Below are 16,155 nucleotides of genomic sequence, written 5' to 3' on the forward strand. Positions count from 1 at the left end.
CAGACCCCCGCAGTCGGCACAGACCCCCGGACAGTCGGCACAGCCCCCCGATATATGTGGTATATATGTAGTATGCATGTTGCATGCATGTAGTATATATGTGGTATATATGTAGTATGCATGTTGCATGCATGTGATATATATGCAGTATGTATGTATGTTGCATGTATGTAGCATGTATGTAGTATGTATGTATGTAGCATGTAGTATGTATGTAGTATGTATGTAGCATGTAGTATGTATTTTTTTTTTTTTTTTACATTCAACACATAGGCCGGATGATGGGACTACTACTGTCCCATCATTGGCTAATGTGTCAATCACCGTCATGGTAGCAGGCATCGCCCGATGGGACTTGTAGTCCCATCGGACGATGCCTGCACAGACCCCCGCAGCCTGCACAGACCCCCGGACAGTCGGCACAGCCCCCCGGCAGGCCAGCACAGACCCCCAGACCCCCGGCAGGCCGGTACAGACCCCCGGCAGTCTGCACACACCCCCGGACAGTCGGCACAGCCCCCCGGCAGGCCGGTACAGACCCCCGCAGCCTGCACAGACCCCCGGACAGTCGGTACAGACCACCGGCAGGCCGGCACAGACCCCCGGGCAGTCGGCACAGACCCCCGGACAGTCGGCACAGCCCCCCGGTATATGTGGTATATATGTAGTATGCATGTGGTATATATGCAGTATGTATGTATGTTGCATGTATGTTGCATGTATGTAGTACATACCCGCAGCCTGCACAGACTCCCTGACAGTCGGCACAGCCCACCGGCAGGCCAGCACAGCCCCGGTACAGACCCCCGGACAGTCGGCACAGACCCCCGGACAGTCGGCACAGCCCCCCCGGTATATGTGGTGTATATGTAGTATGCATGTTGCATGCATGTAGTATATATGTGGTATATATGTAGTATGCATGTTGCATGCATGTGGTATATATGCAGTATGTATGTAGTATGTATGTAGCATGTATGTAGTATGTATGTAGCATGTAGTATGTATGTATGTAGTATGTATGTAGCATGTAGTATGTATTTTTTTTTTTTTTTTTTTACATTCAACACATAGGCCGGATGATGGGACTACTACTTTCCCATCATTGGCTAATGTGTCAATCACCGTCATGGTAGCAGGCATCGCCCAATGGGACTTGTAGTCCCATCGGACGATGCCTGCACAGACCCCCGCAACCTGCACAGACCCCCGGACAGTCGGCACAGCTCCCCGGTACAGACCACCGGCAGGCCGGCACAGCACCCCGGCAGGCCGGTACAGACCCACGGCAGTCGGCACAAACCCCCGGTCAGTCGGCACAGACCACCGGCAGGCCGGCACAGTCCCCCGGAAGGCCGGTACAGCCCCCCGGGCAGTCGGCACAGCCCCCCGGCAGGCCGGCACAGCCCCCCGGCAGGCCGGCACAGCCCCCCGGCAAGCCGGCACAGACCCCCGGAAGACCGGTACAGACCCCCGGCAGTCCGCTGAGACCCCCGGACAGTCGGTACAGACCACCGGCAGGCCGGCACAGCCCCCCGGCAGGCCGCTCAGACCCCCGGACAGTCGGTACAGACCACCGGCAGGCCAGCACAGCCCCCCGGCAGGCCGGTACAGACCCCTGGCAGTCCGCACAGACCCCCGGGCAGTCGGCACAGCCCCCCGGCAGGCCGGTACAGACCCCCGGCAGTCCGCTCAGACCCCCGGACAGTCGGTACAGACCACCGGCAGGCCGGCACAGCCCCCCGCAGCCTGCAGACCCCCAGACAGTCGGTACAGACCACCGGCAGGCCGGTACAGACCCCTGGGCAGTCGGCACAGACCCCCGGACAGTCGGCACAGCCCCCCGGTATATGTGGTATACAGTATATGTGGTATGCATGTTGCTTGCATGTAGTATATATTGGTATATATGTAGTATGCATGTTGCATGCATGTGGTATATATGCAGTATGTATGTATGTTGCATGTATGTAGTATGTATGTAGCATGTAGTATGTATGTAGTATGTATTTTTTTTTTTTTTTACATTCAACACATAGGCCGGATGATGGGACTACTACTGTCCCATCATTGGCTAATGTGTCAATCACAGTCATGGTAGCAGGCATTGCCCGATGGGACTTGTAGTCCCATCGGACGATGCCTGCACAGACCCCCGGGCAGTCCGCACAGACCCCCGGGCAGTCCGCACAGTCCCCCGGGCAGTCGGCACAGAACCCCGGCAGGCCGGTACAGAACCCCGGGCAGTCGGCATAGACCCCCCCCCGCGGAAGGCCCGAACTGACCGCGCATCATGATGCGCACAGACCGCGCATCATGATGACGTCATTTCGGTAGCCAATCAGAGCAGTGGCTCTTTGCATTATCGCAACTTCCGATTCCGATATTGAAAAAATATCGGTACTCGGTATCGGAATTCCGATACAGCGAATATCGGCCGATACCGGCCGATATTTGCAGTATCGGAATGCTCAACACTACTTATAGCATAATGGTCTGACTTCGTATTCCCCTAACGCACAACTTTTACAGAACAGAAGCTACCAGCGTACTGATATAATGTCTGTACAGCGCTGCGGAATATGGTGGCGCTATGGAAGCATCATGAGAGTTTCTTTTTTTGGCCATTCATAGCTGGAACAGGCAGAAGTTTCCCAGCGTTTCCATAAGCTTCACACGAAAAGGTTTTAGGTTTTCTGTGCCGTAAGGTCGTGTTCACACACAGCGTAAACGCTGCATTTTTGTTTTCTGCTGGCGTCTGCATTAAGCTGCCCAGTGGTAATTTTCTCTGGTTATTGCTTTTATTTCATAAATTCCCCCTTATTTGATGCATTTCTGGGGCAGATTTGAAGCGTTTTCCATGTGGGTTTTTTTTACCTCCATGTTTTTCAGGCTAGTAAGCACTAGACCCTCACAGTTTGCCAATGTCTTCAGACACACAGGGGGCGCTATTTTCATGAAGTGAAATGCTTCAGAATTTCTGCACAAAACAGCAGAAAATAATGCATTTAACCCCTTAGTGACAGCCAATCTTTACAGTTCTGACCACTGTCACTATGGGGTTATAGCTTAACCCCCAAGGGTGGTTTGCACGTTAATGACCAGGCCAATTTTTACAATTCTGACCACTGTCCCTTTATGAGGTCATAACTCTGGAACGCTTCCATGGATCCCGGTGATTCGGACATCGCTTTCTCGTGACATATTGTACTTCATGATAGTGGTAAAATTTCTTTGATATGACTTGCGTTTATTTGTGAAAAAAACGGAAATTTGGCAAAAATTTCACAATTTTCCAACTTTGAATTTTCATGCCCTTAAATCAGAGATATATCACACAAAATACTTAATAAGTAACATTTCCCACATGTTTACATCAGCACAATTTTGTTGGAACCAAAATTTTTTTTGTTTAGGAAGTTATAAGGGTTAAAATTTGACCAGCGATTTCTCATTTTTACAACACCATTTTTTTTTTTTAGGGACCACATCACATTTGAAGTCACATTGAGGGGTCTATATGATAGAAAATACCCAAAAGTGACACCTTTCTAAAAACTTTATTAACCCTTCAGGTGCTTCACAGGAATTTTTTCAATGTTTAAAAAAAATTAACATTTAATTTTTTTTCACAAAAAAATTAATTCGGGTCCAATTTTTTTTATTTTCCAAAGGGTAACAGAAGAACTTGGATCCCAAAAGTCATTGTACAATTTGTCATGAGTACGCTGATACCCCATATGTGGGGAGGAACCACTGTTTCGGTGCATGGCATAGCTTGGAAGGGACGGAGCGCCAAATTGGCAAGAATTGAGATCGGACGCCATGTCGCATTTGGAGAGCACCTGATGTGCCTAAACAGTGGAAACCTTCCACAAGTGACCCCATTTTGGAAACTAGACCCACCAAGGAACTTATCTAGATGTGTGGTGAGAACTTTGAACCACCGTGTTTCACTAAAGTTTAGAATGCAGAGCCGTGAAAATAAAAAATCATTTTTTCCACCAAAATTATTTTTTAGCCCCCAATTTTTTATTTTCCCAAGGATATGTGGGAGAAAACTACTGTATGGGCACACGTCGGGGCTTGGAAGGGAAGTAGTGATGTTTTGGAATGCAGACTTTAATGGAATGGTCTGCGGGTGTCATGTTGCCTTTGGAGAGTCCCTGATGTACCTAAACAGTGGAAACCCCCCACAAGTGACCCCATTTTGGAAACTAGACCCCTTAAGGAACTTATCTAGATGTGTGCTGAGCACTTTGAACCCCCAAGTGCTTCACAGAAGTTTATAACGCCCGGGCGTGAAAATAAAAAAAATCGTATTTTTTCCACAAACATGATCTTTTAGTCCCCAATTTTTTTATTTTCCCAAGGGTAACATGAGAAATTGGACCCCAAAAGTTGTTTTTCAATTTGTCCTGAGTAGGCTGATACCCCATATGTGGGGGTAAAACACTGTTTGGGCGCATAGCAGAGCTTGGAAGGGAAGGAGCACCGTTTGACTTTTTCAACGCAGAATTGGCTGGAATTGAGATCAGACGCCATGTTGCATTTGGAGAGCACCTGATGTGCCCAAGCAGTGGAAATCCCCAATTCTAACTCCAACCCTAACCCTAATGGGAAAATGGAAATAAATACATTTTCTTTTAATTTTATTATTTTTCCCTAACTAAGGGGGTGATAATGGGGGGTTTGATTTACTATTTATGGCGGTTTTTATGTTTGGCGGCTGTCGCACGCTAAAAGACGCTTTTTATTGTAAAAATAGTTTTTGCATCACCACATTTTGAGAGCTATAATTTTTCCATATTTTGACCCACCGAGTCATGTGAGGTCTTATTTTTTGCGGGACGAGTTGACGTTTTTATTCGTACCATTTTCGGGCACGTGACATTTTTTGATCGCTTTTTATTCCGATTTTTGGGACGCAGAATGAACAAAAACCAGCATTTCAAGAATTTCTTTTGGGGGGTGCGTTTACACCGTTCCACGTGCAGTAAAATTGATAAACCGGTTTTATTTTTCGGGTCAGTACGATTACAGCGATACCTCATTTATGTCTTTTTTTATGTTTTGGCGCTTTTATGCAATAAAAACAATTTTATATAAAAAAATAATTTTTGCATCGCTTTATTCTGCGAGCTATAGATTTTTTATTTTTTCACTAACGCTGTGTGGCAGCTCTTTTTTTGCGGGATTAGATTACTTTTTCAGCCGTATCATGGTTATTTATATCCGTCTTTTTGATCGCACGTTATTGCGCTTTTTGTTCGGCGGTATGATAATAAAGCTTTATTTTTTGCTTTGTTTTTTATTTTTATTTTTTAAGGGGTTCGCTAAAGGGGTTAACTGATGGGACAGTTCTATAGGGCGGGTCGTTACGGACGCGGTGATACTAAATATGTGTACTTTTATTGTTTTGGGGTTTTTTATTTCCAAAAAATGAATTTAGGGAATTTTTTTTTTTATTTATTTAGCGATTTTTATTTTTTTTTTTAATTATTTTTACACTTTTTTTTTTTAACTTTATTACAATGTTCCAGGGGGGACATCACTGTCATGTGACAGATCGCTGATCTGTCACATCACAGATCGCTGTGACAGATCAGCGATCTGTCACAGGCAGTGCTGCAGGCTTCTGCATGCCTGCGCTCAGCAGGCAGTGAAGAAGCCAGCTCCCTGCAGGCCCCTGCCACCATTTTGAATCCGATCCGGGGACCTGCAGGGAAGGAGACCCCCGCAGCGGCGCTGCACATTGCGCGGCTGTGGGGGTCTCAGGGAAGCATGGAGGGAGGGTGTTTGATCGCAGTGTGCCAGGGGTTAACGTGTCGGGGCGGTCCGTGACCGCCCCTGACACATAGTGCCGGGTGTCAGCTGTGATAATCAGCTGACAACCGACCGCGATCAGCGGCGCTTACCAAGTGAGCGCCGCTGATCGCTATGACGTACTATCCCGTCCATGGGCATAGGGGCCCGGGTCCCATGGTCGGGATAGTACGTCAAATGGCAGAAAGGGGTTAAGGGTGTACTCAGTTTTGTTGACAGTGGTTTAGATACTAATGGCGGTGTGTTGAGTTAGGAAACACCAAATTTATACTTTTATACAAGCTGTACACTGACTACAGTGCATCAAGGTGTCATATCTTCAGTGTTGTCCTGTGAAAACAAAGCATTGACTAAATTGTGAGAGGTGTACTCACTTTTGTCATACAGTATATGTCCTGAGGATAGCGCATCAATATCTTGTCACTGGAATATACGTTAACATTGTTAATCTTCACTCTATATAGGAAAAATCCGATACCACCTGATGATACCACCTGGCAAACTTGATGATACCACCACCTGATGATACCACCACCTGATGATACCACCTGGCAAACCTGATGATACCACTACCTGATGATACCTTCACCACCTGATGATCCCACCTGGCAAACTTGATGATTCCACCACCACCTGATGATTTCATGACCACCTGATGATACCACCTGATGATACTACCACTGTTGTGAACTCATTTTCTGGTCTGCCTCTGGTTTCTGGTGAGGGAGCTGGTTTTGTTGACAGAGGAATCGTGAGTTCTCTTTCCGGGCTCCCTCTGGTAGTGACAGGAGGTAACGAAGCTGATCTAATTAACAGAGACCTGCCACCTGATAATGAGGACGAGGATTGGACATCTGGACTCTCTGACTGGGTTTAAGACAGCCGACTCCCTCTTCCCATGCTGGTGATTTTTTTCCTGGCTCCTGAGCTTCTAGTTTCCAGTTCAGTTCCTGCCTTCTCAAGCTAAGTGTTCTCTGCTATTGTTCACATTTTGATTTGGTTTGGTTAATTCAGTTTTTGTGTGGTCAGCCAGCCCCGGCTGGGGCTGTGCTGAATTTCCATTCTTATGTCACTGTATGTGCCAGTTTGCTTTTTGTCCCTTATTAGATTGGCCTCTTTTTGCTCTGTTCTCAGAATATGCCAGAGTGCTGATATAGTGGGTGAAGTCTTGTGACTTCAGGGTTTTTTTTGCTATCAGAAGTGTTGGACATTTTTGCAGGGTTTTTTGATTGCAGACAGTATCTTTCCTTTCCTGTCCTTTCTAGTTAGTGTGGGCCCTGTTGTGAGTTCATTTTCTGGTCTACCAGTCAGGCTCCCTCTGGTGGTAACAGGAGGTAGTGAGGCTGATTTAATCAGTAGAGATCTGCCACCTGATAATGAGGATGACGATTGGACCTCAGGAATCTCAGATTGGATTTAAGACAGCTGACGCCCTACTCTGGTGCTGGTGATTCCTTCTGCTTGTCAGGTCTTGGTTCTCAGCTCTGTTCCAGTCAGCTCAAGCTAAGTTTCTGTGCTAATGTTCACACTTGATTTTGTTGTTCTATTCAGTTTTTTGTGTGGTCAGCCAGCCCCGGCTTGGGCTGTACTGAATTTCCACTCTTATTTATCTGTATTTGCCAATTTGCTTTTTGTCCCTTATTGGATTGGCCTCTTTTTGCTCTGTCTCAGAATATTTCAGAGTGCTGATATAGTGGGAGAAGTCTAGTGACTTCAGGGTTAATTTTGTTATCAGAAGTGTTGGACATTATTTTGTAGGGCTTTGGGCAATTGCAGACAGTGTCTTTCCTTTCCTCTCCTTTCTAGTTAGTTTGGGCCCCATCGTTTGCTCAGCCTATTTTCCTACCTGTGTTCGTGTTTTCATCTTGTTTCACCGTCAATACATGTGTGGGGGCTGTCTATTCCTTTGGGGTCTGCTCTGGGGCAGTTAGTTTTCCCTTTTCTTACTTTAGGCTTATTTAGTCCTCCGGCTGTGACGAGGCGTCTAGAATCATCGTAGGCACGCTCCACGGCTGCTGCTAGTTATGTGGTAGGATTAGGGATCTGCAATCTGCATAGTTACCAACCTCTCTGGTTTTTCTGGGCTTAGCATGTTTAGGTTTTTTCCTCCTCGGTGACCCATTCATAATAGGGCCCCATCATTTGCTCAGCCTATTTTCCTACCTGTGTTTGTGTTTTCATCATGTCTCACCATCAATACATGTGTGGGGGCTGTCTATTCCTTTGGGGTCTGCTCCGGGGCAGTTTAGATTTCCCCTTTTCTTGCTTTAGGTTTATTTAGTCCTCCGGCTGTGACGAGGCGTCTAGAATCATCGTAGGTACGCTCCATGGCTACTGCTAGTTGTGTGGTTAGGCTCAGGGGTCTGCAATCCATTTAGTTACCAACCTCTCTGGTTTTCTGTGACTTAGCTTGGTTTTGTTTTCCTCCTTGGTGACCCAATCATAACACACTACCACCATCTGATGATACCACCACCACCACCTGATACCACTTGGCAAACCTGATGATACCACCACCACCACCACCTGATGATACCACCACCTGATGATACCACCACCACCTGATACCACTTGGCAAACCTGATGATACCACCACCTGATGATACCACTTGGCAAACCTGATACCACCACTACCTGATGATTCCACCACCTGATACCACCACCAACCCCCATCTGATACCACCACCACCCCCTGATGATACCACCTTGCAAACCTGATGATACCACCACCAGCACCTGATGATACCACCTGGCAAACCTGATGATACCACCACCACCTGATACCACCTGTCAAACCTAATGATACCACCACCTGATGATACCACCACCACCTGATGATACCACCTGTTGTGAATTCCCTTGCTTGAAGTTCTGAGCTAAAGTTCCCTCTGCTCCCTCTGGTGGTTACTGAAAGTAGTGGAGCTGGCCAAGTGGATGGAAGTTCTCCACCTGACGACAATAATTGGGAACCTGGGATTACTGGCTGGGAGCATATAATTGAGCTGGCTGCTCTTGGAGGTTGCTGGTGATTTCCTCCATGTGCATTTGGAGTTCTTTTGTCCCCTGCCTGATCTGCATGGTTCAGCTAAGTGATTCTTTTGCTGATCCTTTGCATCTAATCTGGTTATGCCATTTTTTGCTTTCTGCTTGGTTGCTAGGGTTCAGCATGCTCCCTGCTGGAGGCAGCGTTGGGCCCTGCTTCTTATGTTACAGCTTGTTCAGTCCCCTGTTATGTTAGTATCTTTTTGCTTTGCTTCCAGTTTATACCAGAGTGCTGATCTAGCGGGGGTGAGGTCATGTGACCTCAGTTTTTTTGTATATCAGAAGTGTTCAGGGTTCTGTGCGTGATTGCAGACAGTATCTTTTCTGTCCTGTCCTGTCTAGACAGCTTGGACCCCACCGTTTGCTCAGTCTGTTCTCTGCCTGTGTTTGTGTCTCATCTTGTCTCACCGACATTATATGTTTGGGGGCTGTCTATTCCTTTGGGGATCTGCTCCGGGGCAGTTTAGATTTCACCTTTCTGTCTTTAGGCTTAGTTAGTTCTCCGGCTGTGACGAAGCGTCTAGGGCATCGTAGGAACGCTCCACGGCTACTGCTAGTTGTGTGGATAAGATCAGGGGTCTGCAATCCGCTTAGTTACCAACCTCTCTGGTCTTCTGGTGGCTTAGCCTGTTCCTGCCATCCTCCTCGGTGACCCATTCATAACAACCACCTGGCAAACCTGATGATACCACCACCACCTGATGATACCACATGGCAAACCTGATGATACAACCTCCGCCTGATGATACCACCACACCTGATGATACCATCTGGCAAACCTGATGATACCACCACCTGATGATACCATCTGGCAAACCTGATGATACCACCTGGCAAACCTGATGATACCAACATCACCTGATGATACCACCACCACCTGATACCACCACCTGATGATACCACCACCACCTGATGATACCACTGACAAACCTGATGATACCATCACCTGATGATACCACCTGTTAAACCTGATGATACCACCACCACATAACTCCACCACCTGATGATACCACCTGGCAAACCTGATGATTCCATCACCACCTGATGATACTACCTGGCAAACCTGATGATTCCATCACCACCTGATGATACTACCTGGCAAACCTGATGATTCCATCACCACCTGATGATACTACCTGGTAAACCTGATGATTCCATCACCACCTGATGATACTACCTGGCAAACCTGATGATTCCACCACATGATGATACCACCTTTCAAACCTGATGATACCACCACCACATGATGATACCACCTGATGACACCACCTGGCAAACCTGATGATAGCACCACCTGATGATAGCACCACCACCACCTGATGATACCACCACCACCACCTAATGATACCACCACCACCACCTGATGATACCACCATCACCTGATGATACCACCACCACCTGATATCACCACCTGATGATACCACCACCACCTGATACCACCACCTGATGATACCACCACCACCTGATGATACCACTGACAAACCTGATGATACCATCACCTGATGATACCACCTGTTAAACCTGATGATACCACCACCACATAACTCCACCACCTGATGATACCACCTGGCAAACCTGATGATTCCATCACCACCTGATGATACTACCTGGCAAACCTGATGATTCCATCACCACCTGATGATACTACCTGGTAAACCTGATGATTCCATCACCACCTGATGATACTACCTGGCAAACCTGATGATTCCACCACATGATGATACCACCTTTCAAACCTGATGATACCACCACCACATGATGATACCACCTGATGACACCACCTGGCAAACCTGATGATAGCACCACCTGATGATAGCACCACCACCACCTGATGATACCACCACCACCACCTGATGATACCACCACCACCTGATGATACCACCATCACCTGATGATACCACCACCACCTGATGATACCACTGGCAAACCTGATGATACCATCACCATCACCTGATGATACCACCTGGCAAACCTGATGATACCACCACGTGATACCACCTGGCAAACCTGATGATACCACCACCACCACCACCTGATACCACCTGTTAAACCTGATGATACCACCACCACATGATAACTCTACCACCTGGCAAACCTGATGATTCCACCACATGATGACACCACCTGGCAAACCTGATGATACCACCACCTGATGATACCACCTGGCAAACTTGATGATACCACCATCACCTGATGATACCACCACCACCTGATACTACCAACCACCACCTGATGATACCACCTGGCAAACCTGATGATACCACCACCACCTGATGATACCACTGGCAAACCTGATGATACCATCACCTGATACCACCTGGCAAACCTGATGATACCACGACCTGATACCTCCTGTTAAACCTGATGATACCACCACCACATGATAACTCCACCACCTGATGATACTACCTGGCAAACCTGATGATTCCATCACCACCTGATGATACTACCTGGCAAACCTGATGATTCCATCACCACCTGATGATACTACCTGGCAAACCTGATGATTCCACCACATGATGATGCTACCTGGCAAACCTGATGATTCCACCTTGCAAACCTGATGATACCACCTGGCAAACCTGATGATACCACCACCTGATAATAGCACCACCACCACCTGATGATACCACCTGGCCAACTTGATGATACCACCATCACCTGATGATACCACCACCACCTGATGATACCACCTGGCAAACCTGATGATACCACTGGCAAACCTGATGATACCATCACCTGATGATACCACCTGGCAAACCTGATGATACCACCACCACCTGATGATACCACTGGCAAACCTGATGATACCATCACCTGATACCACCTGGCAAACCTGATGATACCACGACCTGATACCTCCTGTTAAACCTGATGATACCACCACCACATGATAACTCCACCACCTGATGATACTACCTGGCAAACCTGATGATTCCATCACCACCTGATGATACTACCTGGCAAACCTGATGATTCCATCACCACCTGATGATACTACCTGGCAAACCTGATGATTCCACCACATGATGATGCTACCTGGCAAACCTGATGATTCCACCTTGCAAACCTGATGATACCACCTGGCAAACCTGATGATACCACCACCTGATAATAGCACCACCACCACCTGATGATACCACCTGGCCAACTTGATGATACCACCATCACCTGATGATACCACCACCACCTGATGATACCACCTGGCAAACCTGATGATACCACTGGCAAACCTGATGATACCATCACCTGATGATACCACCTGGCAAACCTGATGATACCACCACCTGATACCACCTGACAAACCTGATGATACCACCACGTGATACCACCTGGCAAACCTGATGATACCACCACCACCACATGATAACTCCACCACCTGATGATACCACCTGGCAAACCTGATGATTCCATCACCACCTGATGATACTACCTGGCAAACCTGATGATTCCACCACATGATGATAGCACTTTGCAAACCTGATGATACCACCACCACATGATGTTACCACCTGGCAAACCTGATGATACCACCACCTGATGATAGCACCACCACTACCTGATGATAGCACCACCACCACCTGATGATACCACCTGGCAAACTTGATGATACCACCACCATGTGATGATACCACCTGATGACACCACCTGGCAAACCTGATGATACCACCACCACCACCTGATGATACCACCTGGCAAACGTGATGATACCACCACCACCTGATGATACCACCACCACAACCTGATGATACCACCTGGCAAACGTGATGATACCACCACCACCTGATGATACCACCTGGCAAACGTGATGATACCACCACCACCTGATGATACCACCTGGCAAACGTGATGATACCACCACCACCTGATGATACCACCTGGCAAACGTGATGATACCACCACCACCTGATGATACCACCTGGCAAACGTGATGATACCACCACCACCTGATGATACCACCACCACCTGATGATACCACCTGGCAAACGTGATGATACCACCACCACCTGATGATACCACCTGGCAAACGTGATGATACCACCACCACCTGATGATACCACCTGGCAAACCTGACGATACCACTACCACATGTTAGTTTGTGCTCTATTGTAATTCATGACACCCTGAATTTCACTTCATTGCCTGCACAGAGTTTGATTAGATGCTGCTCTCCACACTAGGCAACACCCTATGCTTTTTTTTTTCTAAATTCTCAACCAGAGCTAGCACCTGATGATACCACCACCACTACCACCTGATGATACCACCTGGCAAACCTGATGTTAACACCACCATCACCTGATACGAACTGGCAAACCTGATGATACCACCACCACCTGATGATACCACCTGGCAAACCTGATGATGATACCACCACCACCTGATGATACCACCTGGCAAACCTGATGATACCACCACCACCACCTGATACCACCTGGCAAACCTGATTATATCACCACCACCTGATGATACCACCACCACCTGATTATACAACCTAATAAAACACCAGAATATTTTTTTAAAGCTAGTTTGTGCTCTATTGTAACTCATGACCCCTGAATTTCACTTCATTGCCTGCACAGAGTTTGATTACATGTTGCTCTCCACACTAGGCAACGCCCTATGTTTTTTTTTTCTAAATTGTCAACCAGAGCTAGCACCTGATGATACCACCACCTGATGGTACCACTTGGCAAACCTGATCTTAACACCACCATCACCTGATACGAACTGGCAACCCTGATGATACCACCACCACCTGATGATACCACCTGGCAAACCTGATGATAACACCACCATCATCTGATACCAACTGGCAAACCTGATACTACCTGGCAAATCTGATGATACCACCACCACCTGATGATATAGGCAACTCCCTATGCTTTTTTTTTCTAAATTCTCAATCAGAGCTAGCACAGTCTGGCCTCAGTGTCCAGTGCTGCCCTCTTCCCACCCACTGCGCAATCAGTGGCTGTTAGTATCTGCACCAGCACTAATCTCTATCATTCATTCCAACATTGGAACTGACTGAGTAGTGATCCTGTGCTTCCATCTGTGGCAGTGCAGCACAGATCACTACACCTCACACCACAATGGTGATAGCGCTGTCACATGTCCTCTATTATCCATGGGCGTAATGACAGCAATCATAGAGGGTGCAATCGGGTCCATACTGGAGGGGGACCCCCACTTCAGCTGTATGTGTCAGCTAAAGTGTGTTGCAGCGTGGAGACGCACCGCGTCCCTGTGTAGGGGGATATACTATGTATATTTGTTTCTATATAATGGTACTGCTACACTATTATGTGTATTACAGTTTCTTGCTAAATGTATGTTTAATAATATGTACCGTTATGCTGCTATGTATAGGGTAAGCGCAGTTACAATTATGGCCACTAGATGGAGCATTTTAGTGTACAGAGTTTTTAGTCAGTATTTAACATAGGAAACAGTTAATTATAGGAGGGGCTTCTGTGTGGTAAGGTAGGACATATTTTTAGAGTCAGAGGGGGCCTGGGTGCCCGAACTGTCCACGTGGGCTCTAGGCTCAGGACACCACAACAGCCACATAACGTTGCAAGAAGAGACGCCTAGCCATTCAGAGTCTATAGGACAGAAGTATGGTATCAAGCAGCAGTTTTTATAGCTGAGGAAGGAAGCGGTCCGGGAAAGTACAGGGCGCAGATTGTTCAACATGTGGCAGATCATTGCATGGGCTGATACTCAGGACCGGGGCGAAACGGATGAGAGAATCCCCAAGCACAGTGAGTCTGAACAGGGAGGACGCTGCGGTACCGCCTAAGGCGCTATTGCCATGTAATGTACTGAAGGACGTGGAACAGAGTGCAGGGAAAGAGCAGGATGTGAACTGCGTGGAACCTACTGCTGATATTGTTACTGACAAGAATGTGCTGCAGATTAAAGCAAGTAAAACTGAATGTTTTAAAGCTGAATTGGACTCTTGTCTCTCTGTGTGCGACGTCCTCAGTGAAGCTGCAGCAGCCCAGATGGGATCCGGATGGAGAAGAAGGTATGCCACAGAGGGGACACTGTTTTCACACCTGCACTGCAATACATACCGCTAATCAGGCAGCAGCTGACATTGACGTGCACGGCGTTGTCGTACGGCAGGAACGTTATCCCATAAACATGCTGAGGCAGCATGATTTTTAGTCCCAACATAGATCAAGCTGCCAAAACTCGCTTCATGCCGCTGATACAGGTGAGGAGGGTCACATTGCGACCCCTGCAGTGGTGGGACAAGTTCTGATTTTTTTTTTTTTTTCATTCTGCTTGTCGTGGTACCCAGGGGATGTATTGTGACCATAATCACTTTATTTTTGCTGCTATGTCATGTAGCAGCAGCTTACAATGATTTTATGCTGCACAACCTGTGCCATGGCTAAAATCATTGTGTAACCCAGAATCAGTATATAATGCAGTGTACTGTAAAGCCGAATAAAAAGATTTATAGGACTCCATGGGAATTCAATTAGGGTCATGGAAAGAATAATAGAGTCTGGGTATTATACACTGATATATATATATATGGACACATGTATGCAGCTATTGTTTTACATATAGAAATGTAGCCATATGAATAGAGATTGATGTAGGTGCACATTTAATTATAGTGATATAGGGTATAAAATATCGCAGCACTCCAGGCATGAGATAGTGAAATAAACTGTGGTCTTTATTCACCCAGATATGCGCGACATTTCATCTTTTCAAACTGTGAACCTTTCTCAAGCCATCAACATTCACAGAGTATAAGCACAGTACATATAGGTTACACTCTATAATCAGTGATTAATATATATCAGGAAAGCATAGTGAATATGTACAGGGCCGGCTCCAGGTTTTTGTGGGCCCCAAGCGAAAGAGTCTCAGTGGGCCCCTTTAAGACATACCATGATACATGATGCACAGATACAGCAGAGAAATATAAGCACAGTACAATGCCAAAGATTTCACTTCTTACATTACATGAGTGATATCTATTTAGCTCAGAAACCGAACAGTTTAGTCCTCTATACTGTATTATGGGCTCCACATAGCTCTCCATACAGGATGATGGGCCCCATATATTGCGCCAAGCGATAAAAAAATAAAAAATGCTCACTACTTCTCCTCCATGGCCACTCCTCTGCGCCAGACTCTTCAGAATTGCAGTCGTCCGGCTTTTTTGCACGGTGACTGTTCAGAGTAGAGGGACTACACTAGTCACATCATCGCACCATCTGACCTGAAACATCACAGAGTTAGAATATGTGGATGACG

The 16,155-nt window shown here is 46.9% G+C and overlaps 1 long non-coding RNA gene across 1 annotated transcript in view; it reads left to right on the forward strand.

Annotated features, from left to right (window-relative positions):
* Positions 1 to 14,825, forward strand: part of LOC141087674 (uncharacterized) — a 29,258-nt gene extending 14,433 nt beyond the window's left edge. The window contains exon 2 of the long non-coding RNA XR_012231712.1: positions 6,291 to 14,825. This is a non-coding gene — a long non-coding RNA (uncharacterized lncRNA). The remainder of the gene's footprint in view (positions 1 to 6,290) is intronic.
* Positions 14,826 to 16,155: the final 1,330 nt, after the last annotated feature.

Source organism: Dendrobates tinctorius, unplaced genomic scaffold (assembly GCF_039654945.1).
Source record: "Dendrobates tinctorius isolate UK_male_01 unplaced genomic scaffold, ASM3965494v1 ptg000035l, whole genome shotgun sequence".
Taxonomy (NCBI): domain Eukaryota; kingdom Metazoa; phylum Chordata; class Amphibia; order Anura; family Dendrobatidae; genus Dendrobates; species Dendrobates tinctorius.